This window comes from Leuresthes tenuis, unplaced genomic scaffold (assembly GCF_036924035.1).
Source record: "Leuresthes tenuis unplaced genomic scaffold, fLeuTen1.0.hap1 SCAF_2, whole genome shotgun sequence".
Classification (NCBI taxonomy): Eukaryota; Metazoa; Chordata; class Actinopteri; order Atheriniformes; family Atherinopsidae; genus Leuresthes; species Leuresthes tenuis.
Window position 1 is genome coordinate 29,366,915 of NW_027325356.1, and position 25,457 is coordinate 29,392,371.

General features: G+C 40.6%; 2 non-coding genes across 2 annotated transcripts; both read left to right on the forward strand.

Moving 5' to 3' along the window:
• Nucleotides 1–7,292: 7,292 nt before the first annotated feature.
• LOC140302538 (U2 spliceosomal RNA) lies at nt 7,293–7,475 on the forward strand. Its single transcript, XR_011915000.1, has one exon. It is a non-coding gene; the product is annotated as a U2 spliceosomal RNA (small nuclear RNA).
• Nucleotides 7,476–7,886: 411 nt separating this feature from the next.
• LOC140302661 (U5 spliceosomal RNA) lies at nt 7,887–8,000 on the forward strand. The gene has a single exon (XR_011915111.1). It is a non-coding gene; the product is annotated as a U5 spliceosomal RNA (small nuclear RNA).
• Nucleotides 8,001–25,457: the final 17,457 nt, after the last annotated feature.

Here is a 25,457-nt window from a genome sequence, read left to right on the forward strand (position 1 = left end):
AAAAGAGGGAGCGGAGGTGTTCCGCTGTAAGAAGGTGTGAATGTCTGACCGTAGTTGGTAAAAAGCGGGTAAGAAAAGGTTAAAATATCCGACTGTACACAATCAATAGCGGGAGCGGAGTTTTTCGGCTAAAAGAAGGTGTGAAAGTCCAACCATGGTTTATAAAAAGCGGGTAAGAAAAGGTTTGAATGCCCGAATATACACCATCAAAAGTGGAAGCGGAGGTGTTCGGCTGAAAGAAGGTGTGAACGTCCGACCAAAGTTTGTAAAACGCAGTTAAGAAAAGGTTCGAATATCCAACCAAACATAATCAAAAGCGGGAGCAGAGCTGTTCGACTGCAAGTAGGTGTGAATGTCAGATCATAATTTGCAAAAAGCTGATGGGAAAGGATGTGAATGACCGACAATAATTGCTGAAAAATGTGTTAGAAAAGGTAAGAATGCCGGACCATTCATCATCAAAAGCGGGAGAAGAGGTGTTCGGTTGCAAGAAGCTGTGAATGTCCAGCCATAATTACTCACAAACGGGTAAGAAAAGGTAGTATTGCCAGACCATAAATGATCAAAACAGGCAGCGGAGTTGTTCCGCTGTAAGAAGGTGTGAATGTCCGACCATAGTTGGTAAAGAGCGGGTAAGAAAAGGTTAAAATGCCCGACTGTACACAATCAATAGCGGGAGCGGAGATGTTTGGCTACTAAAAGGTGTGAAAGTCCGACCATGGATTCTAAAAAGCGGGTAAGACAAGGTGCGAATGCCCGACAATGTATGATCAAAAGAGTGAGCGGAGGTGTTCAGCTGCAAGAACGTCTGAATGTCCATCGATAATTGCTAGAAAACATGAAAGAAAATTTTCGAATATCAAACCGCACATGATCATAAGCGGGAGAGGAGGTGTTCAGCTGCAAGAAGGTGTGAATGTCCACCCATAATTACTGAAAAATGGGTAAGACAAGGTGCCAATGCCCGAACATACACCATCAAAAGAGGGAGCGGAGGTGTTCCGCTGTAAGAAGGTGTGAATGTCCGACCATAGTTGGTAAAAAGCGGGTAAGAAAAGGTTAAAATACCCGACTGTACACAATCAAAAGAGGGAGCGGAGTTGTTCAGCTAAGAGACGGTGTGAAAGTCCGACCATGGTTTGTAAAAAACGGGTAAGAAAAGGTTCGTATGCCCGAATATACACAATCAAAAGCGGAAGCGGAGGTTTTCGGCCGCAAGAAGGTGTGAACGTCCGACCAAAGTTTCTAAAAAGCAGTTAAGAAAAGGTTTGAATATCCATCCAAACATAATCAAAAGCGGGAGCAGAGCTGTTCGACTGCAAGTAGGTGTGAATGTCAGATCATAATTTGCAAAAAGCTGATGAGAAAGGGTGAGAATGCCCGACTATACACCATCAAATGCGGGAGTGGAGTTGTTCGGCTGTGAGTAGGTGTGAATCTCCGACCATAATTGCTGAAAAATGTGTTAGAAAAGGTAAGAATGCCGGTCCATACATCATCAAAAGCGGGAGAGGTGGTGTTCGGCTGCAAGTAGATGGGAATGTCCAGCCATAATTACTCACAAATGGGTAAGAAAAGGTAGTATTGCCAGACCTTACATGATCAAAACAGGGAGCAGAGGTGGTTCAGCTGCAAAAAGGTGTGAATGTTCGACTAAAGTTTGTAAAAAGCGGGTAAGACAAGGTGCGAATGCCCGACAATGTATGATCAAAAGAGGGAGTGGAGGTGTTCAGCTGCAAGAAGGTCTGAATGTCCATCAATAATTGCTAGAGAACATGAAAGAAAATTTTCGAAAATCAAACCGCACATGATCATAAGTGGGAGCGGAGGTGTTCAGCTGCAAGAAGGTGTGAATGTCCACCCATAATTCCTGAAAAATGGGTAAAAAAAAGTGCGAATGCCCAACCATACATCATCAAAAGCAGGAGTGGATGTGTTCGTCTACAAGAAGCTGTGAACGTTCAACCAAAGTTTTTAAAAAGCAGTTAAGAAAAGGTTCGAATATCCAACCAAACATAATCAAAAGCGGGAGCAGAGCTGTTCAACTGCAAGTAGGTGTGAATGTCAGATCATAATTTGCAAAAAGCTGATGAGAAAGGGTGAGAATGCCCGACTATACACCATCAAATGTGGGAGCGGAGTTGTTCGGCTGTGAGTAGGTGTGAATCTCCGACCATAATTGCTGAAAATTGTGTTAGAAAAGGTAAGAATGCCGGTCCATACATCATCAAAAGCGAGAGAGGAGGTGTTCGGCTGCAAGTAGGTGTGATTGTCCAACTAAAGTTCAAATATATTAACAAAAGCGGGAGGAGAGGTTTTCGGATGAGAGTGGTTGAGAATTTCCAACCATGATCTATAAAATGCGGTGGAAAAAAAAGTGTGATAGAACACTAAAAGGTGGAGCGGAAGTGTTCGGCTGCAAGAAGGTGTGAATGTCCGACTATATTTGGTGAAAAGCAGGTGAAGCAAGGTCTGAATGCCCAACCTTACATCATCAAAAGCGAGATCAGAGGTGTTTGGCTGCAAGAAGACCATAGTTTGCCATAAGCGGGTTAGGTGCGAATGACCAACTAAATATCAACAAAAATGGGGGCGGAGGACTTCGGATGCAAGTGGGTGTGAATATCTCACCATACAAGTATGGTGGAAAGGAAGCAATGAATGGCCGACCATAGTTTGCAAAAAGCGGGTGAGAAGAGGTGGGAATGCCCAACCATACATCATCAAAAGCAGGAGTGGATGTGTTCGGCTACAAGAAGGTTTGAATGTCCGAGCATAGTTGGTAAAAAATGGGCAAGAAAAGGTTCGAATGCGCGAACATACACCATCAAAAGAGGGAGCGGAGGTGTTCCGCTGTAAGAAGGTGTGAATGTCCGACCATAGTTGGTAAAAAGCGGGTAAGAAAAGGTTAAAATACCCGACTGTACACAATCAATGGAAGGGGGGGAATTGTTCGGCAACGAGAAGGTGTGAAAGTCCGACCATGGTTTGTAAAAAGCGGGTAAGAAAACGTTTGAATCCCGAATATATACCATCAAAAGCGGAAGCAGAGGTGTTCGGCTGCAAGAAGGTGTGAACGTCCGACCAAAGTTTGTAAAAAGCAGTTAAGAAAAGGTTCGAATATCCATCCAAACATAATCAAAAGCGGGAGGAGAGCTGTTCGACTGCAAGTAGGTGTGAATGTCCACAACGTTGTTCTTTGTTGAAATCGATCTAGACATTGATAAATATGAAGGACAAAGCAGTTTCCACTTGGTTTGAGTGAAGGAATTCATTTTATACATAAAATCCCAAATCGTGCAGAACGTATGAAAAGAAGCTTATTCTCGGATTCCTGCACCTTTTGATTTGTTCTTTCTTTTACTGCACCGTCCAATGTTGTTTTTTTGTTTAAATCTATCTAGTCATTGATAAATATGAAGGTAAAAGCCGTTTTAACATAGTTTCAGTGAAGGAATTCATTTTATAGATAAAATCCCAAATCGTGCAGAACTCATGAAAGTAAGCTTATTCTCGGATTCCTGAAACTTTAGATTTGCTCTTTCTTTTACTGCAAAGTCCAATATTGTTTTTTTTTAAATCTTTCTAAACATTGATAAATATGAAGGACAAAGCAGTTTTAACATAGTTTGAGTGAAGAAATTCATTTTATACATCAAATCCCAAATCATGCAGAGCGTATGAAAACAAGCTTATTCTCGGATTCCTCGTCCTTCACTGTTGCACTTTCTTCTACTGCAAAATACAATGTTTTTCTTTGTTGAAATCGATTTAGACATTGGTAAATATGAAGGACAAAGCATTTTTCACTTGGTTTGAGTGAAGGAATTCATTTTATACATAAAATCCCAAATCGTGCAGAACGTATGATAATAAGCTTATTCTCGGATTCCTTGATCCTTCAGTGTTGCTCTTTCTTCTATTGCAAAATCCAATGTTCTTCTTTGTTGAAGTCGATCTAGACATTGATAAATATGAAGTTAAAAGCCGTTTTAACATAGTTTGAGTGAAGGAATTCATTTTATAGATAAAATCCCAAATCGTGCAGAACTCATGAAAGTAAGCTTATTCTCGGATTCCTGAACCTTTAGATTTGCTCTTTCTTTTACTGCAAAGTCCAGTGTTGTTTTTTTGTTTAAATCTTTCTAAACATTGATCAATATGAAGGACAAAGCAGTTTTAACATAGTTTGAGTGAAGGAATTCATTTTATACATAAAATCCCAAATCATGCAGAACGTATGAAAATAAGCTTATTCTCGGATTCCTCGTCCTTCAGTGTTGCACTTTCTTCTACTGCAAAATACAATGTTTTTCTTTGTTGAAGTCGATCTAGACATTGATAAATATGAAGGACAAAGCAGTTTTCACTTGGTTTGAGTGAAGGAATTAATTTTATACATAAAATCTCAAATCATGCAGAACATATGAAAATAAGCTTATTCTCGGATTCCTGATTCTTCAGTGTTGCTCTTTCTTCTACTGCAAAGAACAACGTTGTTTTTTTGTTGAAATCTATCTAGACATTGATAAATACCAGCCGAACATCTCTGAAAGGCTTTCTTACCTTTTCTTACCCGCTTTTTACAAACTATAGTCAGACATTCACACCTTGCAGCTGAACCATCTCCGCTCCCTGTTTTGATTATCTATGGTCTGGCAATACTAACTTTTCTTACCCGTTTGTGAGTAATTATGGCTGGACATTCACACCTACTTGCAGTCTAACAGCTCTGCTTTTTGATTATGTTTGGTTGGATATTCGAACCTATTCTTAACTGCTTTTTACAAACTTTGGTCGGACGTTCACACCTTCTTGCAGCCGAACACCTCCGCTTCCGCTTTTGATGGTATATATTCGGGATTCAAACGTTTTCTTACCCGCTTTTTACAAACCATGGTCGGACTTTCACATCTTCTTGTAGCCGAACAATTCCCCCCCCTTCTATTGATTGTGTACAGTCGGGTATTTTAACCTTTTCTTACCCGCTTTTTACCAACTATGGTCGGACATTCACACCGTCTTACAGCGGAACACCTCCGCTCCCTCTTTTGATGGTGTAAGTTCGGGCATTCGAACCTTTTCTTACCCGTTTTTTACAAACTATGCTCGGACATTCAAACAACCTTCTTGTAGCCGAACAGATCCACTCCTGCTTTTGATGATGTATGGTTGGGCATTCGAACCTACTTGTTGCCCGCTTTTCATTAATTATGGGTGGACATTCACACCTTGTCGCAACCAAACACCTCCGCTACCTGTTTTGATCATGTATGGTTGGACATTTGCACCTTTTCTCACCCGCTTTTCGCAAACTATGGTCGGCCATTCACAGCTTCCTCTCCACCATACTTGTATGGTGAGATATTCACACCCACTTGCATCCGAAGTCCTCCGCCCCAACTTTTGTTTATATTTAGTCGGTCATTCGCACCTTACCCGCTTATGGCAAACTATGGCCTTCTTGCAGCCAAACACCTCTGATCTCACTTTTGATGATGTAAGGTTGGGCATTCAGACCTTGCTTCACCTGCTTTTCACCAAATATAGTCGGACATTCACACCTTCTTGCAGCCGAACACTTCCGCTCCACCTTTTAGTGTTTTATCACACCTTTTTTTTCACTGCATTTCATAGATTATGGTTGGAAATTCTCAACCACTCTCATCCGAAGACCTCTCCTCCCGCTTTTGTCAATATATTTGAACTTTAGTCGGCAATCACACCTTCTTGCAGCTGTACCACCTCCGCTTCCCTGTTTTGATCATGTATGGTCTGGCAATACTACCTTTTCTTACAAGTTTGTGAGTAATTATGGCTGGACTTTCACACCTACTTGCAGCCGAACACCACCTCTCTCGCTGTTGATGATATATGGACCGGCATTCTTACCTTTTCTAACACATTTTTCAACAATTATGGTCGGAGATTCACACCTACTCACAGCCGAACAACTCCGCTCCCGCATTTGATTGTGTATAGTCGGGCATTCTCACCCTTTCTCATCAGCTTTTTGCAAATTATGATCTTACATTCACACCTACTTGCAGTCGAACAGCTCTGCTCCCGCTTTTGATTATGTTTGCTTGGATATCCTAACCTTTTCTTAACTGCTTTTTAAAAACTTTGGTTGGATGTTCAAACCTTCTTGTAGCCGAACACATCCACTCCTGCTTTTGATGATGTATGGTTGGGCATTCGAACCTACTTATTGCCCGCTTTTCATTAATTATTGGTGGACATTCACACCTTGTCGCAGCCAAAGACCTCCGCTCCCTGTTTTGATCATGTATGGTTTGACATTCGCACCTTTTCTCACTCGATTTTTACTATGGTCGGCCATTCACAGCTTCCATCTCCACCATACTTGTATGGTAGGATATTCACACCCACTTGCATCCGAAGACCTCCGCCCCCACTTTTGTTAATATTTAGTCGGTCATTCGCACCTTACTCGCTTTTTGCAAACTATGGCCTTCTTGCAGCAAAACACCTCTGATCTCGCTTTTGATGATGTAAGGTTGGGCATTCAGACCTTGCTTCACCTGCTTTTCACCAAATATAGTCGGACATTCACACCTTCTTGCAGCCGAACACTTCCACTCCACCTTTTAGTGTTCTATGGGGCATTCACACCTTTTTTTTAACCGCATTTTATAGATTATGGTTGGAAATTCTCACCCACTCTCATCCGAAGACCTCTTCTGCCGCTTTTGTTAATATATAGTCGGGCATTCGAACCTTTTCTTACCCGCTTTTTACAAATTATGGTCGGACATTCACACCTACTTGCAGCCGAATACTTCTGCTCCACCTTTTAGTGATGTATGGTTGGCATTTGCACCTTTTCTTACCCTCTTTTTATACTGATTGCTGAAGATTAAGTTGTTCTTTCTCAAACTACAAAATTTTTTTAATTGTTGAAACTCGATTTGAAGTGGATAAATAAGGAGGACAAACAGTTTTAAGTCAGGCTGATAGAAGGAATTAATTTTATAGCAAAATCTGTATTTCGTCATATGTCGAGAGATGCTTATTGCTGAAGAAGTTCTTTCTCATTCTACAAAGTACAACGTTGTATCAGTTAAGTCTGGCCTGGGTAAAACACTGATGGGTATTTCTGACATGCAATCGTGAGGCTTTCCATCTGTGGGGTAGGTAGCAGTGTGGATGGATTAAGTGTAGCACATCTCTCGACAACAAGGTGTGGCTGTGAAAGAAGAACAGTTATGTAGGAGAGATGTCTGGTAAAGATATTTTGTTAAGTAACCATATCACAGCCACTGTATGAGGTACCTTAAGTGTTAATGGGTGAAATAACACCATAAAGACTCAGTTTAATATCTGATATGTCCTCTATACGAGGACTACATATTAAATGCATTTTTAGGAATAGAAGTTGAAAAAGGAGCTTGCTCCATTCACTCTTAGCATCGACCCGGTACTGCAGTGCCGCTGGGAACGGTGCGCTCTTCTCTGCTCTTGTGAAAAAGCAAACAGCGGTGTTGGATGGAAGTTTCAGGGAGCCCTAGATGAAACTTTCTTTTGATCTGCTGAGAAAAGAGAGTGAATGCGAAGTAGACTTTAACACGGCTCTGGGAGCGAGCCGAGTGCGGGCTAACCGGGAGAATTGCTTGAAAGAAACGCGACACCGAATTAGCGGTCAGAAAAAAGCCTCAATCAGGTGTTCCTGTGGTGTTTGTGGCTGCCTTGTCTTTTGCACAGAGTAAAAGACAAGGCAGCCATCGAATAGGGCCCGATTGTTCCTACTTGGTCAGCCGAGGAGAAAGGGGGGGGAGCAAGCGTCTCAACCAAGCAAAGCTCACCATGGGGAAGGTGGCTATGCCAACTAGCCTGATGACCTGCTCCCGCAGTGATGGATAATCGTACTCTGGTTTCTCTTCATAACGTAAAAGTCTTTCACCTTTTACTAAACACTTCTGTGGAGAGCAGCACTAATGAGTTGTTTCTATTTTTGGCAGGCTTTACCTTTGCGGGTGAAGCCCTTTCTGTCTGTGCAAAAGAAATCTTGTTAATGTGCAGAGTTACTTCTCTGAGTAGAGTCGCCTTACTTGTTGCGACTGTGCCGATGTTCGAAGCTGGAGTGCAAAGTTGTTACTTGAATGGTGCTCGCTGGAGCCTGCGGTAGTGTAATTTTGATATATATTGTAACCTATTGGCTAAGGAATAGTGCTGAAAATGAGGTAAATCTAATCCACCACTGTCCTTGGTCTTCAGTAGGGTTTTTAAACTAATACGTGGTGGTTTTGTTTTTCCACAGAAATTTGGAGATGCATGAATCTAGTGACTTAAACCAAGTAGCAGATGGTTTTATGGGGATCATTGAGAACAAATAGTTAACTTTTGGTAGTATCATCATTTTAATGGTTGTAACTCTCCCCATAAGTGATATAGGTAAGGACTTCCAACGAGAGAGCTCATCCTCTACTCTCTTTAATAATTGCACATAATTTAGCTTTGTTAGCTTTGAGAGCCTGGAGGAAATGTTTATGCCTAAATATCTAATATTTCCTGACTGTAAAGTGATCGCAGGTATATTCTGGACCCTACAGTTAATGGGCAGAACTGTGGTCTTAGACCAGTTGATAGAGTAGTCACAAAGTGCAGAGAATTTATTTATGAGTCTGATCGTGTGAGTGAGAGACGTCTGTGAGTTCTGAAGGAAAAGTAATACATCATCAGCATAAAGACTTATTTTATGCTCAATATTTTGGGGTTGGATGCCTTTAATATTTCTATCTTGTCTTATAGCAGCAGCTAAAGGTTTGATGAAAATAGCAAAAAGTGAGGGAGAAAGTTGGTAACCCTGTCTTGTACCTCTCTGCAGACTGAAGCTTGGAGAAGTTTGATCATTTGTCCTGATACTTGCATTTGGCGAGCTATATAATATCCTTATCCAGTTGATGAAGTGTGACACAAACCCGAATTTGTTTAATGTTGCGAATAAAAATTTCCAGTTCACTCCATCAAATGCTTTTTCTGCATCTAGAGAGTCGATTATGGTTTCCAAGTTGTTGATGGTAGAATAGTCTATGAGAAAAAGCGGGTGAGAAAAGGTGCGAATGTCCAACCATACATCATCAAAAGCAGGAGTGGATGTGTTCGGCTACAAGAAGGTTTGAATGCCCGACTATAGTTTGTAAAAAGCGGGTAAGAAAAGGTTCGAATGCCCGAACATACAGTATCAAAAGAGGGAGCGGAGGTGTTCCGCTGTAAGAAGGTGTGAATGTCTGACCGTAGTTGGTAAAAAGCGGGTAAGAAAAGGTTAAAATATCCGACTGAACACAATCAATAGCGGGAGCGGAGTTTTTCGGCTAAAAGAAGGTGTGAAAGTCCAACCATGGTTTGTAAAAAGCGGGTATGAAAAGGTTTGAATGCCCGAATATACACCATCAAAAGTGGAAGCGGAGGTGTTCGGCTGAAAGAAGGTGTGAACGTCCAACCAAAGTTTGTAAAACGCAGTTAAGAAAAGGTTCGAATATCCAACCAAACATAATCAAAAGCGGGAGCAAAGGTGTTCGACTGCAAGTAGGTGTGAATGTCAGATCATAATTTGCAAAAAGCTGATGGGAAAGGAGGTGAATGACCGACAATAATTGCTGAAAAATGTGTTAGAAAAGGTAAGAATGCCGGACCATTCATCATCAAAAGCGGGAGAAGAGGTGTTCGGCTGTGCATATCATCCACAATCAGCAGGTTTCTTGGAGAGACACAATGGAATAATTAAGTCAAGACTGAAAAAAATCATGGAAGAAATGGGAAATATTGGGTTTACTGTTTACCATCCTAAAAATGCATCCTCCAACTAGCACAAGATGAACTCAATTTGAGAAAAGGTATGGAAGACCATTTGTACTCCCACAGTCAAAACACAGTCATCAACTGACATGATGAAGAAAAAAAGAAAAAGAGAAGAAACCTTAGCAGTATACAAATATTAACAAGTAAAGAGATCTCTTCTGTTTAGTCTGTTCCAGGTGAACCGGTGAAGGAATCTCTGAAGACAGTAAAACCCAGGGACTGGATCATCATCAAAGTGATAAAGAAAAAGAACTGGTCCAGCCCAATGGGGGGAAGGTCCATTTCAGGTACTACTTACATCACCCACAGCAGCTGAAGGACTTCTTGGATTCACTTATCACATTGTACCACGACCTTCAGAAGTAGGGAAAGATTATTTACCCACCACTGTTTTCTGAGGCAAAAGTCTGACTACAAAGGGGAATTCTCTCAACAGGAGGTGGTTCATCTCAACCTCAGTGAAGAAAACAACGGCTAACATGAGAACATAGGGTGTGACTAAAATAACCATACAGAGTACCACCACTGTCCCCTTGACATAGAAAGTGCCACACTAGTAATAACATTTATTTAAACTTGGAGATAAATGGAGAAAATAATCTCATATACAATAGCTGAGACAGAAAAAACAAAAAACTTTTGAAGACACGATTAAAACAACATTTAGAAAATACAATAAGCTTAAAAGGAGTGACAAAGCTGCGACTGCGAAGGCATAGAAGTCTAATTAAAAACAGGAGCAGTAGGACAGACTTTTCTGATATCTGAGTAAGCTCTGGGAATCAAATTTAGATAATGATCAGACTTGGCCTTTCTTATTTCTGCTGTACCTTTATTTCTAAGCTTCCTAAAAGCAAGGCAATGACCCGGGTCCCTCATATGCCCAGCTAGCATCCAAGGTTTATTTATTTTTTAAGTAAAGAAGACAGTTCTGACGAAAGCCAGGGACTAGACCTGTTCTAAGTTACATACTTTTTAAAAGGGGCGTGTTAATCAACTATGGAATTAGAAGATTTACAAAAATGGTCAAGTGCTAGATCTTCATCTGGGATTTTAACAGTGTCATGAGTATAACTGTTCAACAGATCAGTTAAAAAAAAAGCCTGCTCATGGAGATGTTTCAGGATCTGGATACCAAGCGTGGACCTAATGTTTTCATTTTTGCAATTCTGATACAGGCTATTGAGCAATGATAACTAACACCAAGTTCAGATACTGTGGATTTTCTACCTTTGATTTGTTAAGATTGAGCCCATCAGGGACAACCTTGAAGGATCTCTTAAGATGGTTTTGTAGGATCAGTAATTACCTGAGAAAGGTTGATATTGGTACACACCTTTTTTAAATGATCAGAGGCAGAGTTCAACTTGTTTAAATTAAAATTGCCACACAGAGATTGGGTTTAGGCCACATGCACACAGAATGACATCAACAAATATAAGAAATATTAAACATTTACACATAGATTTTTGAATACATGTAGAGGAATGATACTTTGAAATGTGCTCATTGCGGAGTTATGATGAGTTGAGTAATGAACTATTCTGGGAAAGAGGTTCTATTCCCAGCATCATGATGGACACTCCTGATATAGAAGGTTTCGCTAACGCATTGGAATTGTTGTACTATTTTCATATGAATGTGCAATGAAGAATTGCTTGCTGCTGATAAATGCAAAGAAGAACAGCTTACACATAGATGCTCACATATAGGCTGCTGAATGCAATGAAGACCTGCTTATCCAGTAAAGTTCAATGTCAATGTGTAATATTCAATTAGGATTTGCAAAACAGTGAAGTTAAACAATGAATGGGTCCATAGTCGGTATGACAAGACTAAAGGAATATTTACCTTGGTGTACGTTCAAACAGAGATGAGAAAATTGCGATAAATAATTGTTTGTTTGATTGTTAGTATGTATATGAATGTTATGTGTATAAACCGTGTTGAGTTGTAGTTACTCAGTAGTGTCTCAGTGAAACAACCGACGGGGGAAGCCTTGCGGTGACAACAAAAGCAGTGTTTTATTGATCAGTCAAGTTGCTCCAGTGTACTCCATACAAACCGGTTGGTTACTGAAGGGATAGAAAATGGGGAATACTTGTTTTAAAGCAAACAAGGAATTAGATGGGAAAAATACATGTTTTAACGGGACCCAGACAATATTAAATACTCAGACAGATGGGAGAAGAAGTGTAGTTTTGTAGGAAATCACAAAATTATTACATAAAATGAGTGAAATCAATTGAAGAATGCCTTTCTGAAGAGCTGTTTACCACAGATGAGCAGCTTTGCGACCAAGCACATTGTAGATCGCTTTACTGCCAAAATGATCTAATTTAATGGATTGGTTTAGACATGCATAACAGCATTTTAAGAACAAAGAGAGAAACAAAAAGGGACAACGCTTCATGGTGGAAGGTGATGTATAAATAACTGTGTTAGGAGAGACCATTTGAGCACCACAGCCATTTCGCAGCACAGGGACAGCAGTCCAAGTTAAAGGATCTCCCACGTGGTATCACCTGTCACACTGTGTCAAGGCATCAAAAGAAGAAAAAATCACCAAACTCAAGGACAAAGAGTCGAAGACTCCGGTGAATGAAGAGAGAGGACTGACAAACCAGAAATACAAAAGGATGCTCGATATCAAGATCCAAAAGAAGAGGCTAACAATGCCACGAACACTTACGATGCTGGGAATGATGCCAGCAATGAACAGAGAAGAAGATTCAGTGTCATCAATCTGCAACACGTGCCTCTAATGAGGGGGTGAATATAGAATCCTCAACGATTACAACGTCTCTGGGAACTGTGACAACAACAAGGTTTAAACCATTTTGATATATATTGTAACCTATTGGCTAAGGAATAGTGCTGAAAATGAGGTAAATCTAATCCACCACTGTCCTTGGTCTTCAGTAGGGTTTTTAAACTAATACGTGGTGGTTTTGTTTTTCCACAGAAATTTGGAGATGCATGAATCTAGTGACTTAAACCAAGTAGCAGATGGTTTTATGGGGATCATTGAGAACAAATAGTTAACTTTTGGTAGTATCATCATTTTAATGGTTGTAACTCTCCCCATAAGTGATATAGGTAAGGACTTCCAACGAGAGAGCTCATCCTCTACTCTCTTTAATAATTGCACATAATTTAGCTTTGTTAGCTTTGAGAGCCTGGAGGAAATGTTTATGCCTAAATATCTAATATTTCCTGACTGTAAAGTGATCGCAGGTATATTCTGGACCCTACAGTTAATGGGCAGAACTGTGGTCTTAGACCAGTTGATAGAGTAGTCACAAAGTGCAGAGAATTTATTTATGAGTCTGATCGTGTGAGTGAGAGACGTCTGTGAGTTCTGAAGGAAAAGTAATACATCATCAGCATAAAGACTTATTTTATGCTCAATATTTTGGGGTTGGATGCCTTTAATATTTCTATCTTGTCTTATAGCAGCAGCTAAAGGTTTGATGAAAATAGCAAAAAGTGAGGGAGAAAGTTGGTAACCCTGTCTTGTACCTCTCTGCAGACTGAAGCTTGGAGAAGTTTGATCATTTGTCCTGATACTTGCATTTGGCGAGCTATATAATATCCTTATCCAGTTGATGAAGTGTGACACAAACCCGAATTTGTTTAATGTTGCGAATAAAAATTTCCAGTTCACTCCATCAAATGCTTTTTCTGCATCTAGAGAGTCGATTATGGTTTCCAAGTTGTTGATGGTAGAATAGTCTATGAGAAAAAGCGGGTGAGAAAAGGTGCGAATGTCCAACCATACATCATCAAAAGCAGGAGTGGATGTGTTCGGCTACAAGAAGGTTTGAATGCCCGACTATAGTTTGTAAAAAGCGGGTAAGAAAAGGTTCGAATGCCCGAACATACAGTATCAAAAGAGGGAGCGGAGGTGTTCCGCTGTAAGAAGGTGTGAATGTCTGACCGTAGTTGGTAAAAAGCGGGTAAGAAAAGGTTAAAATATCCGACTGAACACAATCAATAGCGGGAGCGGAGTTTTTCGGCTAAAAGAAGGTGTGAAAGTCCAACCATGGTTTGTAAAAAGCGGGTATGAAAAGGTTTGAATGCCCGAATATACACCATCAAAAGTGGAAGCGGAGGTGTTCGGCTGAAAGAAGGTGTGAACGTCCAACCAAAGTTTGTAAAACGCAGTTAAGAAAAGGTTCGAATATCCAACCAAACATAATCAAAAGCGGGAGCAAAGGTGTTCGACTGCAAGTAGGTGTGAATGTCAGATCATAATTTGCAAAAAGCTGATGGGAAAGGAGGTGAATGACCGACAATAATTGCTGAAAAATGTGTTAGAAAAGGTAAGAATGCCGGACCATTCATCATCAAAAGCGGGAGAAGAGGTGTTCGGCTGTGCATATCATCCACAATCAGCAGGTTTCTTGGAGAGACACAATGGAATAATTAAGTCAAGACTGAAAAAAATCATGGAAGAAATGGGAAATATTGGGTTTACTGTTTACCATCCTAAAAATGCATCCTCCAACTAGCACAAGATGAACTCAATTTGAGAAAAGGTATGGAAGACCATTTGTACTCCCACAGTCAAAACACAGTCATCAACTGACATGATGAAGAAAAAAAGAAAAAGAGAAGAAACCTTAGCAGTATACAAATATTAACAAGTAAAGAGATCTCTTCTGTTTAGTCTGTTCCAGGTGAACCGGTGAAGGAATCTCTGAAGACAGTAAAACCCAGGGACTGGATCATCATCAAAGTGATAAAGAAAAAGAACTGGTCCAGCCCAATGGGGGGAAGGTCCATTTCAGGTACTACTTACATCACCCACAGCAGCTGAAGGACTTCTTGGATTCACTTATCACATTGTACCACGACCTTCAGAAGTAGGGAAAGATTATTTACCCACCACTGTTTTCTGAGGCAAAAGTCTGACTACAAAGGGGAATTCTCTCAACAGGAGGTGGTTCATCTCAACCTCAGTGAAGAAAACAACGGCTAACATGAGAACATAGGGTGTGACTAAAATAACCATACAGAGTACCACCACTGTCCCCTTGACATAGAAAGTGCCACACTAGTAATAACATTTATTTAAACTTGGAGATAAATGGAGAAAATAATCTCATATACAATAGCTGAGACAGAAAAAACAAAAAACTTTTGAAGACACGATTAAAACAACATTTAGAAAATACAATAAGCTTAAAAGGAGTGACAAAGCTGCGACTGCGAAGGCATAGAAGTCTAATTAAAAACAGGAGCAGTAGGACAGACTTTTCTGATATCTGAGTAAGCTCTGGGAATCAAATTTAGATAATGATCAGACTTGGCCTTTCTTATTTCTGCTGTACCTTTATTTCTAAGCTTCCTAAAAGCAAGGCAATGACCCGGGTCCCTCATATGCCCAGCTAGCATCCAAGGTTTATTTATTTTTTAAGTAAAGAAGACAGTTCTGACGAAAGCCAGGGACTAGACCTGTTCTAAGTTACATACTTTTTAAAAGGGGCGTGTTAATCAACTATGGAATTAGAAGATTTACAAAAATGGTCAAGTGCTAGATCTTCATCTGGGATTTTAACAGTGTCATGAGTATAACTGTTCAACAGATCAGTTAAAAAAAAAGCCTGCTCATGGAGATGTTTCAGGATCTGGATACCAAGCGTGGACCTAATGTTTTCATTTTTGCAATTCTGATACAGGCTATTGAGCAATGATAACTAACACCAAGTTCAGATACTGTGGATTTTCTACCTTTGATTTGTTAAGATTGAGCCCATCAGGGACAACCTTGAAGGATCTCTTAAGATGGTTTTGTAGGATCAGTAATTACCTGAGAAAGGTTGATATTGGTACACACCTTTTTTAAATGATCAGAGGCAGAGTTCAACTTGTTTAAATTAAAATTGCCACACAGAGATTGGGTTTAGGCCACATGCACACAGAATGACATCAACAAATATAAGAAATATTAAACATTTACACATAGATTTTTGAATACATGTAGAGGAATGATACTTTGAAATGTGCTCATTGCGGAGTTATGATGAGTTGAGTAATGAACTATTCTGGGAAAGAGGTTCTATTCCCAGCATCATGATGGACACTCCTGATATAGAAGGTTTCGCTAACGCATTGGAATTGTTGTACTATTTTCATATGAATGTGCAATGAAGAATTGCTTGCTGCTGATAAATGCAAAGAAGAACAGCTTACACATAGATGCTCACATATAGGCTGCTGAATGCAATGAAGACCTGCTTATCCAGTAAAGTTCAATGTCAATGTGTAATATTCAATTAGGATTTGCAAAACAGTGAAGTTAAACAATGAATGGGTCCATAGTCGGTATGACAAGACTAAAGGAATATTTACCTGGGTGTACGTTCAAACAGAGATGAGAAAATTGCGATAAATAATTGTTTGTTTGATTGTTAGTATGTATATGAATGTTATGTGTATAAACTGTGTTGAGTTGTAGTTACTCAGTAGTGTCTCAGTGAAACAACCGACGGGGGAAGCCTTGCGGTGACAACAAAAGCAGTGTTTTACTGATCAGTCAAGTTGCTCCAGTGTACTCCATACAAACCGGTTGGTTACTGAAGGGATAGAAAATGGGGAATACTTGTTTTAAAGCAAACAAGGAATTAGATGGGAAAAATACATGTTTTAACGGGACCCAGACAATATTAAATACTCAGACAGATGGGAGAAGAAGTGTAGTTTTGTAGGAAATCACAAAATTATTACATAAAATGAGTGAAATCAATTGAAGAATGCCTTTCTGAAGAGCTGTTTACCACAGATGAGCAGCTTTGCGACCAAGCACATTGTAGATCGCTTTACTGCCAAAATGATCTAATTTAATGGATTGGTTTAGACATGCATAACAGCATTTTAAGAACAAAGAGAGAAACAAAAAGGGACAACGCTTCATGGTGGAAGGTGATGTATAAATAACTGTGTTAGGAGAGACCATTTGAGCACCACAGCCATTTCGCAGCACAGGGACAGCAGTCCAAGTTAAAGGATCTCCCACGTGGTATCACCTGTCACACTGTGTCAAGGCATCAAAAAAAGAAAAAATCACCAAACTCAAGGACAAAGAGACGAAGACTCCGGTGAACGAAGAGAGAGGACTGACAAACCAGAAATACAAAAGGATGCTCGATATCAAGATCCAAAAGAAGAGGCTAACAATGCCACGAACACTTACGATGCTGGGAATGATGCCAGCAATGAACAGAGAAGAAGATTCAGTGTCATCAATCTGCAACACGTGCCTCTAATGAGGGGGTGAATATAGAATCCTCAACGATTACAACGTCTCTGGGAACTGTGACAACAACAAGGTTTAAACCATTTTGATATATATTGTAACCTATTGGCTAAGGAATAGTGCTGAAAATGAGGTAAATCTAATCCACCACTGTCCTTGGTCTTCAGTAGGGTTTTTAAACTAATACGTGGTGGTTTTGTTTTTCCACAGAAATTTGGAGATGCATGAATCTAGTGACTTAAACCAAGTAGCAGATGGTTTTATGGGGATCATTGAGAACAAATAGTTAACTTTTGGTAGTATCATCATTTTAATGGTTGTAACTCTCCCCATAAGTGATATAGGTAAGGACTTCCAACGAGAGAGCTCATCCTCTACTCTCTTTAATAATTGCACATAATTTAGCTTTGTTAGCTTTGAGAGCCTGGAGGAAATGTTTATGCCTAAATATCTAATATTTCCTGACTGTAAAGTGATCGCAGGTATATTCTGGACCCTACAGTTAATGGGCAGAACTGTGGTCTTAGACCAGTTGATAGAGTAGTCACAAAGTGCAGAGAATTTATTTATGAGTCTGATCGTGTGAGTGAGAGACGTCTGTGAGTTCTGAAGGAAAAGTAATACATCATCAGCATAAAGACTTATTTTATGCTCAATATTTTGGGGTTGGATGCCTTTAATATTTCTATCTTGTCTTATAGCAGCAGCTAAAGGTTTGATGAAAATAGCAAAAAGTGAGGGAGAAAGTTGGTAACCCTGTCTTGTACCTCTCTGCAGACTGAAGCTTGGAGAAGTTTGATCATTTGTCCTGATACTTGCATTTGGCGAGCTATATAATATCCTTATCCAGTTGATGAAGTGTGACACAAACCCGAATTTGTTTAATGTTGCGAATAAAAATTTCCAGTTCACTCCATCAAATGCTTTTTCTGCATCTAGAGAGTCGATTATGGTTTCCAAGTTGTTGATGGTAGAATAGTCTATGAGAAAAAGCGGGTGAGAAAAGGTGCGAATGTCCAACCATACATCATCAAAAGCAGGAGTGGATGTGTTCGGCTACAAGAAGGTTTGAATGCCCGACTATAGTTTGTAAAAAGCGGGTAAGAAAAGGTTCGAATGCCCGAACATACAGTATCAAAAGAGGGAGCGGAGGTGTTCCGCTGTAAGAAGGTGTGAATGTCTGACCGTAGTTGGTAAAAAGCGGGTAAGAAAAGGTTAAAATATCCGACTGAACACAATCAATAGCGGGAGCGGAGTTTTTCGGCTAAAAGAAGGTGTGAAAGTCCAACCATGGTTTGTAAAAAGCGGGTATGAAAAGGTTTGAATGCCCGAATATACACCATCAAAAGTGGAAGCGGAGGTGTTCGGCTGAAAGAAGGTGTGAACGTCCAACCAAAGTTTGTAAAACGCAGTTAAGAAAAGGTTCGAATATCCAACCAAACATAATCAAAAGCGGGAGCAAAGGTGTTCGACTGCAAGTAGGTGTGAATGTCAGATCATAATTTGCAAAAAGCTGATGGGAAAGGAGGTGAATGACCGACAATAATTGCTGAAAAATGTGTTAGAAAAGGTAAGAATGCCGGACCATTCATCATCAAAAGCGGGAGAAGAGGTGTTCGGCTGCAAGAAGCTGTGAATGTCCAGCCATAATTACTCACAAACGGGTAAGAAAAGGTAGTATTGCCAGACCATAAATGATCAAAACAGGCAGCGGAGTTGTTCCGCTGTAAGAAGGTGTGAATGTCCGACCATAGTTGGTAAAGAGCGGGTAAGAAAAGATTAAAATGCCCGACTGTACACAATCAATAGCGGGAGCGGAGTTGTTTGGCTACTAAAAGGTGTGAAAGTCCGACCATGGTTTCTAAAAAGCGGGTAAGACAAGGTGTGAATGCCCAACAATGTATGATCAAAAGAGGGAGCGGAGGTGTTCAGCTGCAAGAACGTCTGAATGTCCATCGATAATTGCTAGAAAACATGAAAGAAAATTTTCGAATATCAAACCGCACATGATCATAAGCGGGAGAGGAGGTGTTCAGCTGCAAGAAGGTGTGAATGTCAACCCATAATTACTGAAAAATGGGTAAGACAAGGTGCCAATGCCCGAACATACACCATCAAAAGAGGGAGCGGAGGTGTTCCGCTGTAAGAAGGTGTGAATGTCCGACCAAAGTTGGTAAAAAGCGGGTAAGAAAAGGTTAAAATACCCGACTGTACACAATCAATAGAAGGGGGGGAATTGTTCGGCAACGAGAAGGTGTGAAAGTCCGACCATGGTTTGTAAAAAGCGGGTAAGAAAACGTTTGAATCCCGAATATATACCATCAAAAGCGGAAGCGGAGGTGTTCGGCTGCAAGAAGGTGTGAACGTCCGACCAAGGTTTGTAAAAAGCAGTTAAGAAAAGGTTCGAATATCCAACCAAACATAATCAAAAGCGGGAGCAGAGCTGTTCGACTGCAAGTAGGTGTGAATGTCCACAACGTTGTTCTTTGTTGAAATCAATCTAGACATTGATAAATATGAAGGACAAAGCAGTTTCCACTTGGTTTGAGTGAAGGAATTCATTTTATACATAAAATCCCAAATCGTGCAGAACGTATGAAAAGAAGCTTATTCTCGGATTCCTCGTCCTTCAGTGTTGCACTTTCTTCTACTGCAAAATACAATGTTTTTCTTTGTTGAAGTCGATCTAGACATTGATAAATATGAAGGACAAAGCAGTTTTAACTTGGTTTGAGTGAAGGAATTCATTTTATACATAAAATCCCAAATCATGCAGAACGTCTGAAAAGAAGCTTATTCTCGGATTCCTGATTCTTCAGTGTTGCTCTTTCTTCTATTGCAAAATCCAATGTTCTTCTTTGTTGAAGTCGATCTAGACATTGATAAATATGAAGTTAAAAGCAATTTTAACATAGTTTGAGTGAAGGATTTCATTTTATAGTAAAATCCGAAATCGTGCAGAACTCATGAAAGTAAGCTTATTCTCGGATTCCTGAAACTTTAGATTTGCTCTTTCTTTTACTGCAAAGTCCAATATTGTTTTTTTTGTTTAAATCTTTCTAAACATTGATAAATATGAAGGACAAAGCAGTTTTAACATAGTTTGAGTGAAGGAATTCATTTTATACATAAAATCCCAAATCATGCAGAACGTATGAAAACAAGCTTATTCTCGGATTCCTCGTACTTCACTGTTGCACTTTCCTCTACTGCAAAATACAATGTTTTTCTTTGTTGAAGTCGATCTAGACATTGATAAATATGAAGGACAAAGCAGTTTTAACTTGGTTTGAGTGAAGGAATTCATTTTATAGATAAAATCCCAAATCGTGCAGAACTCATGAAAGTAAGCTTATTCTCGGATTCCTGAAACTTTAGATTTGCTCTTTCTTTATAAAATGAATTCCTTCACTCAAACCAAGTGGAAACTGCTTTGTCCTTCATATTTATCAATGTCTAGATCGATTTCAACAAAGAACAACGTTGTGGACATTCACACCTACTTGCAGTCGAACAGCTCTGCTCCCGCTAATGATTATGTTTGGTTGGATATTGGAACCTTTTCTTAACTGCTTTTTACAAACCATGGTCGGACTTTCACACCTTCTTGTAGCCGAACAATTCCCCCCCTTCTATTGATTGTGTACAGTCGGGTATTTTAACCTTTTCTTACCCGCTTTTTACCAACTATGGTCGGACATTCACACCGTCTTACAGCGGAACACCTCCGCTCCCTCTTTTGATGGTGTAAGTTCGGGCATTCGAACCTTTTCTTACCCGTTTTTTACAAACTATGCTCGGACATTCAAACCTTCTTGTAGCCGAACAGATCCACTCCTGCTTTTGATGATGTATGGTTGGGCATTCGAACCTACTTGTTGCCCGCTTTTCATTAATTATGGGTGGACATTCACACCTTGTCACAGCCAAACACCTCCGCTCCCTGGTTTAATCATGTATGGTTGTCGGGTATTTTAACCTTTTCTCACACGCTTTTTGCAAACTATGGTCGGCCATTCACAGCTTCCTCTCCACCATACTTGTATGGTGGGATATTCACACCCACTTGCATCCGAAGACCTCCGCCCCCATTTTTGTTGATATTTAGTCGGTCATTCGCACCTTACCCGCTGTTGGTAAACTATGGCCTTCTTGCAGCCAAACACCTCTGATCTCGCTTTTGATGACGTAAGGTTGGATATTCAGACCTTGCTTCACCTGCTTTTCACCAAATATAGTCGGACATTCACACCTTCTTGCAGCCGAACACTTCCGCTCCACCTTTTAGTGTTTTATCACACCTTATTTTTCACCGCATTTCATATATTATGGTTGGAAATTCTCAACCACTCTCATCCGAAGACCTCTCCTCTCGCTTTTGTTAATATATTTGAACTTTAGTCGGACATTCACACCTTCTTGCAGCTGAACCACCTCCGCTCCCTGTTTTGATCATGTATGATCTGGCAATACTACCTTTTCTCACCCGTTTGTGAGTAATTATGGCTGGACATTCACACCTACTTGCAGCTGAACACCACCTCTATCGCTTTTGATGATGGATGGACCGGCATTCTTACTTTTTCTAACACATTTTTCAACAATTATAGTCGGAGATTCACACCTTCTCACAGCCGAACAACTCCGCTCCTGCATTTGATTTTGTATAGTCAGGAATTCTCACCTTTTCTCATCAGCTTTTTGCAAATTATGATCTTACATTCACACCTACTTGCAGTCGAACAGCTCTGCTCCCGCTTTTGATTATGTTTGGTTGGATATTCGAACCTTTTCTTAACTGCTTTTTACAACCTTTGGTCGGACGTTCACACCTTCTTGAAGCTGAACACCTCCGCTTCTGTTTTTGATGGTGTATATTCGGGCATACGAACCTTTTCTTACCCGCTTTTTACAAACCATGGTCGGACATTCACACCTTCTCTTAGCTGAACAACTCCGCTGCCTCTTTTGATTGTGTACAGTCGGGTATTTTAACATTTTCTTACCCGCTTTTTACCAACTATGGTCGGACATTCACACCCTCTTACAGCGGAACACCTCCGCTCCCTCTTTTGATGGTGGATGTTCGGGCATTCGAATCTTTTCTTACACGCTTTTTACGAACTATGCTCGGACATTCAAACCTTGTAGCCGAACACATCCACTCCTGCTTTTGATGATGTATGGTTGGGCATTCGAACCTACTTGTTGCCCGCTTTTCATTAATTATGGGTGGACATTCACACCTTGTCGCAACCAAACACCTCCGCTACCTGTTTTGATCATGTATGGTTGGACATTTGCACCTTTTCTCACCCGCTTTTCGAAAACTATGGTCGGCCATTCACAGCTTCCTCTCCACCATACTTGTATGGTGAGATATTCACACCCACTTGCATCCGAAGTCCTCCGCCCCAACTTTTGTTTATATTTAGTCGGTCATTCGCACCTTACCCGCTTATGGCAAACTATGGCCTTCTTGCAGCCAAACACCTCTGATCTCGCTTTTGATGATGTAAGGTTGGGCATTCAGACCTTGCTTCACCTGCTTTTCACCAAATATAGTCGGACATTCACACCTTCTTGCAGCCGAACACTTCCGCTCCACCTTTTAGTGTTTTATCACCCCTTTTTTTTCACAGCATTTCATATGTTATGGTTGGAAATTCTCAACCACTCTTATCCGAAGACCTCTCCTCTCGCTTTTGTTAATCTATTTGAACTTTATTCGGACATTCACACCTTCTTGCAGCTGAACCACCTCCGCTCCCTGTTTTGATCATGTATGATCTGGCAATACTACCTTTTCTCACCCGTTTGTGAGTAATTATGGCTGGACATTCACACCTACTTGCAGCTGAACACCACCTCTATCGCTTTTGATGATGGATGGACCGGCATTCTTACCTTTTCTAACACATTTTTCAACAATTATGGTCGGAGATTCACACCTTCTCACAGCCGAACAACTCCGCTCCTGCATTTGATGGTGTATAGTCAGGAATTCTCACCTTTTCTCATCAGCTTTTTGCAAATTATGATCTTACATTCACACCTACTTGCAGTCGAACAGCTCTGCTCCCGCTTTTGATTATGTTTGGTTGGATATTCGAACCTTTTCTTAACTGCTTTTTACAACATTTGGTCGGACGTTCACACCTTCTTGAAGCTGAACACCTCCGCTTCCGTTTTTGATGGTGTATATTCGGGCATACGAACCTTTTCTTACCCGCTTTTTACAAACTATGGTCGGACATTCACACCTTCTCTTAGCTGAACAACTCCGCTGCCTCTTTTGATTGTGTACAGTCGGGTATTTTAACATTTTCTTACCCGCTTTTTACCAACTATGGTCGGACATTCACACCCTCTTACAGCGGAACACCTCCGCTCCCTCTTTTGATGGTGTATGTTCGGGCATTCGAATCTTTTCTTACCCGCTTTTTACGAACTATGCTCGGACATTCAAACCTTGTAGCCGAACACATCCACTCCTGCTTTTGATGATGTATGGTTGGGCATTCGAACCTACTTGTTGCCCGCTTTTCATTAATTATGGGTGGACATTCACACCTTGTCGCAACAAAACACCTCCGCTACCTGTTTTGATCATGTATGGTTGGACATTTGCACCTTTTCTCACCCGCTTTTCGCAAACTATGGTCGGCCATTCACAGCTTCCTCTCCACCATACTTGTATGGTGAGATATTCACACCCACTTGCATCCGAAGTCCTCCGCCCCCACTTTTGTTTATATTTAGTCGGTCATTCGCACCTTACCCGCTTATGGCAAAACTATGGCCTTCTTGCAGCCAAACACCTCTGATCTCGCTTTTGATTATGTAAGGTTGGGCATTCAGACCTTGCTTCACCTGCTTTTCACCAAATATAGTCGGACATTCACACCTTCTTGCAGCCGAACACTTCCGCTCCACCTTTTAGTGTTCTATCACACCTTTTTTTTCACTGCATTTCATAGATTATGGTTGGAAATTCTCAACCACTCTCATCCGAAGACCTCTCCTCCCGCTTTTGTCAATATATTTGAACTTTAGTCGGCAATCACACCTTCTTGCAGCTGAACCACCTCCGCTTCCCTGTTTTGATCATGTATGGTCTGGCAATACTACCTTTTCTTACAAGTTTGTGAGTAATTATGGCTGGACATTCACACCTACTTGCAGCCGAACACCACCTCTCTCGCTTTTGATGATGTATGGACCGGCATTCTTACCTTTTCTAACACATTTTTCAACAATTATGGTCAGAGATTCACACCTACTCACAGCCGAACTACTCCGCTCCCGCATTTGATTGTGTATAGTCGGGCATTCTCACCCTTTCTCATCAGCTCTTTGCAAATTATGATCTTACATTCACACCTACTTGCAGTCGAACAGCTCTGCTCCCGCTTTTGATTATGTTTGCTTGGATATTCGAACCTTTTCTTAACTGCTTTTTAAAAACTTTGGTTGGACGTTCAAACCTTCTTGTAGCCGAACACATCCACTCCTGCTTTTGATGATGTATGGTTGGGCATTCCCACCTTTTTTTTAACCATTTTTCAGGAATTATTGGTGGACATTCACACCTTTTTGCAGCGGAACACCTCCGCTCCCTCATTTAATGGTATATGTTTGGACATTCGAACCTTTTCTTACCCGCTGTTTACAAACTATGCTCGGACATTCAAACCTTATGTAGCCGAACACATCCACTCCTGCTTTTGATGATGTATGGTTGGGCATTCGAACCTACTTGTTGCCCGCTTTTCATTAATTATGGGTGGACATTCACACCTTGTCGCAGCCAAACACCTCCGCTCCCTGTTTTAATCATGTATGGTTGGACATTTGCACCTTTTCTCACACGCTTTTTACTATTGTCGGCCATTCACAGCTTCCTCTCCACCATACTTGTATGGTGGGATATTCACACCCACTTGCATCCGAAGACCTCCGCCCCCATTTTTGTTGATATTTAGTCGGTCATTCGCACCTGGCAAACTATGGCCTTCTTGCAGCCAAACACCTCTGATCTCGCTTTTGATTATGTAAGGTTGGGCATTCAGATCTTGCTTCACCTGCTTTTCACCAAATATAGTCGGACATTCACACCTTCTTGCAGCCGAACACTTCCGCTCCACCTTTTAGTGTTCTATCACACTTTTTTTTCCCCCGCATTTTATAGATTATGGTTGGAAATTCTCAACCACTCTCATCAGAAGACCTCTCCTCCCGCTTTTGTTAATATATTTGAACTTTAGTCGGACATTCACACCTACTTGCAGCCGAACACCACTTCTCTCGCTTTTGATGATGTATTGACCGGCATTCTTACCTTTTATAACACATTTTTCAGCAATTATGGTCG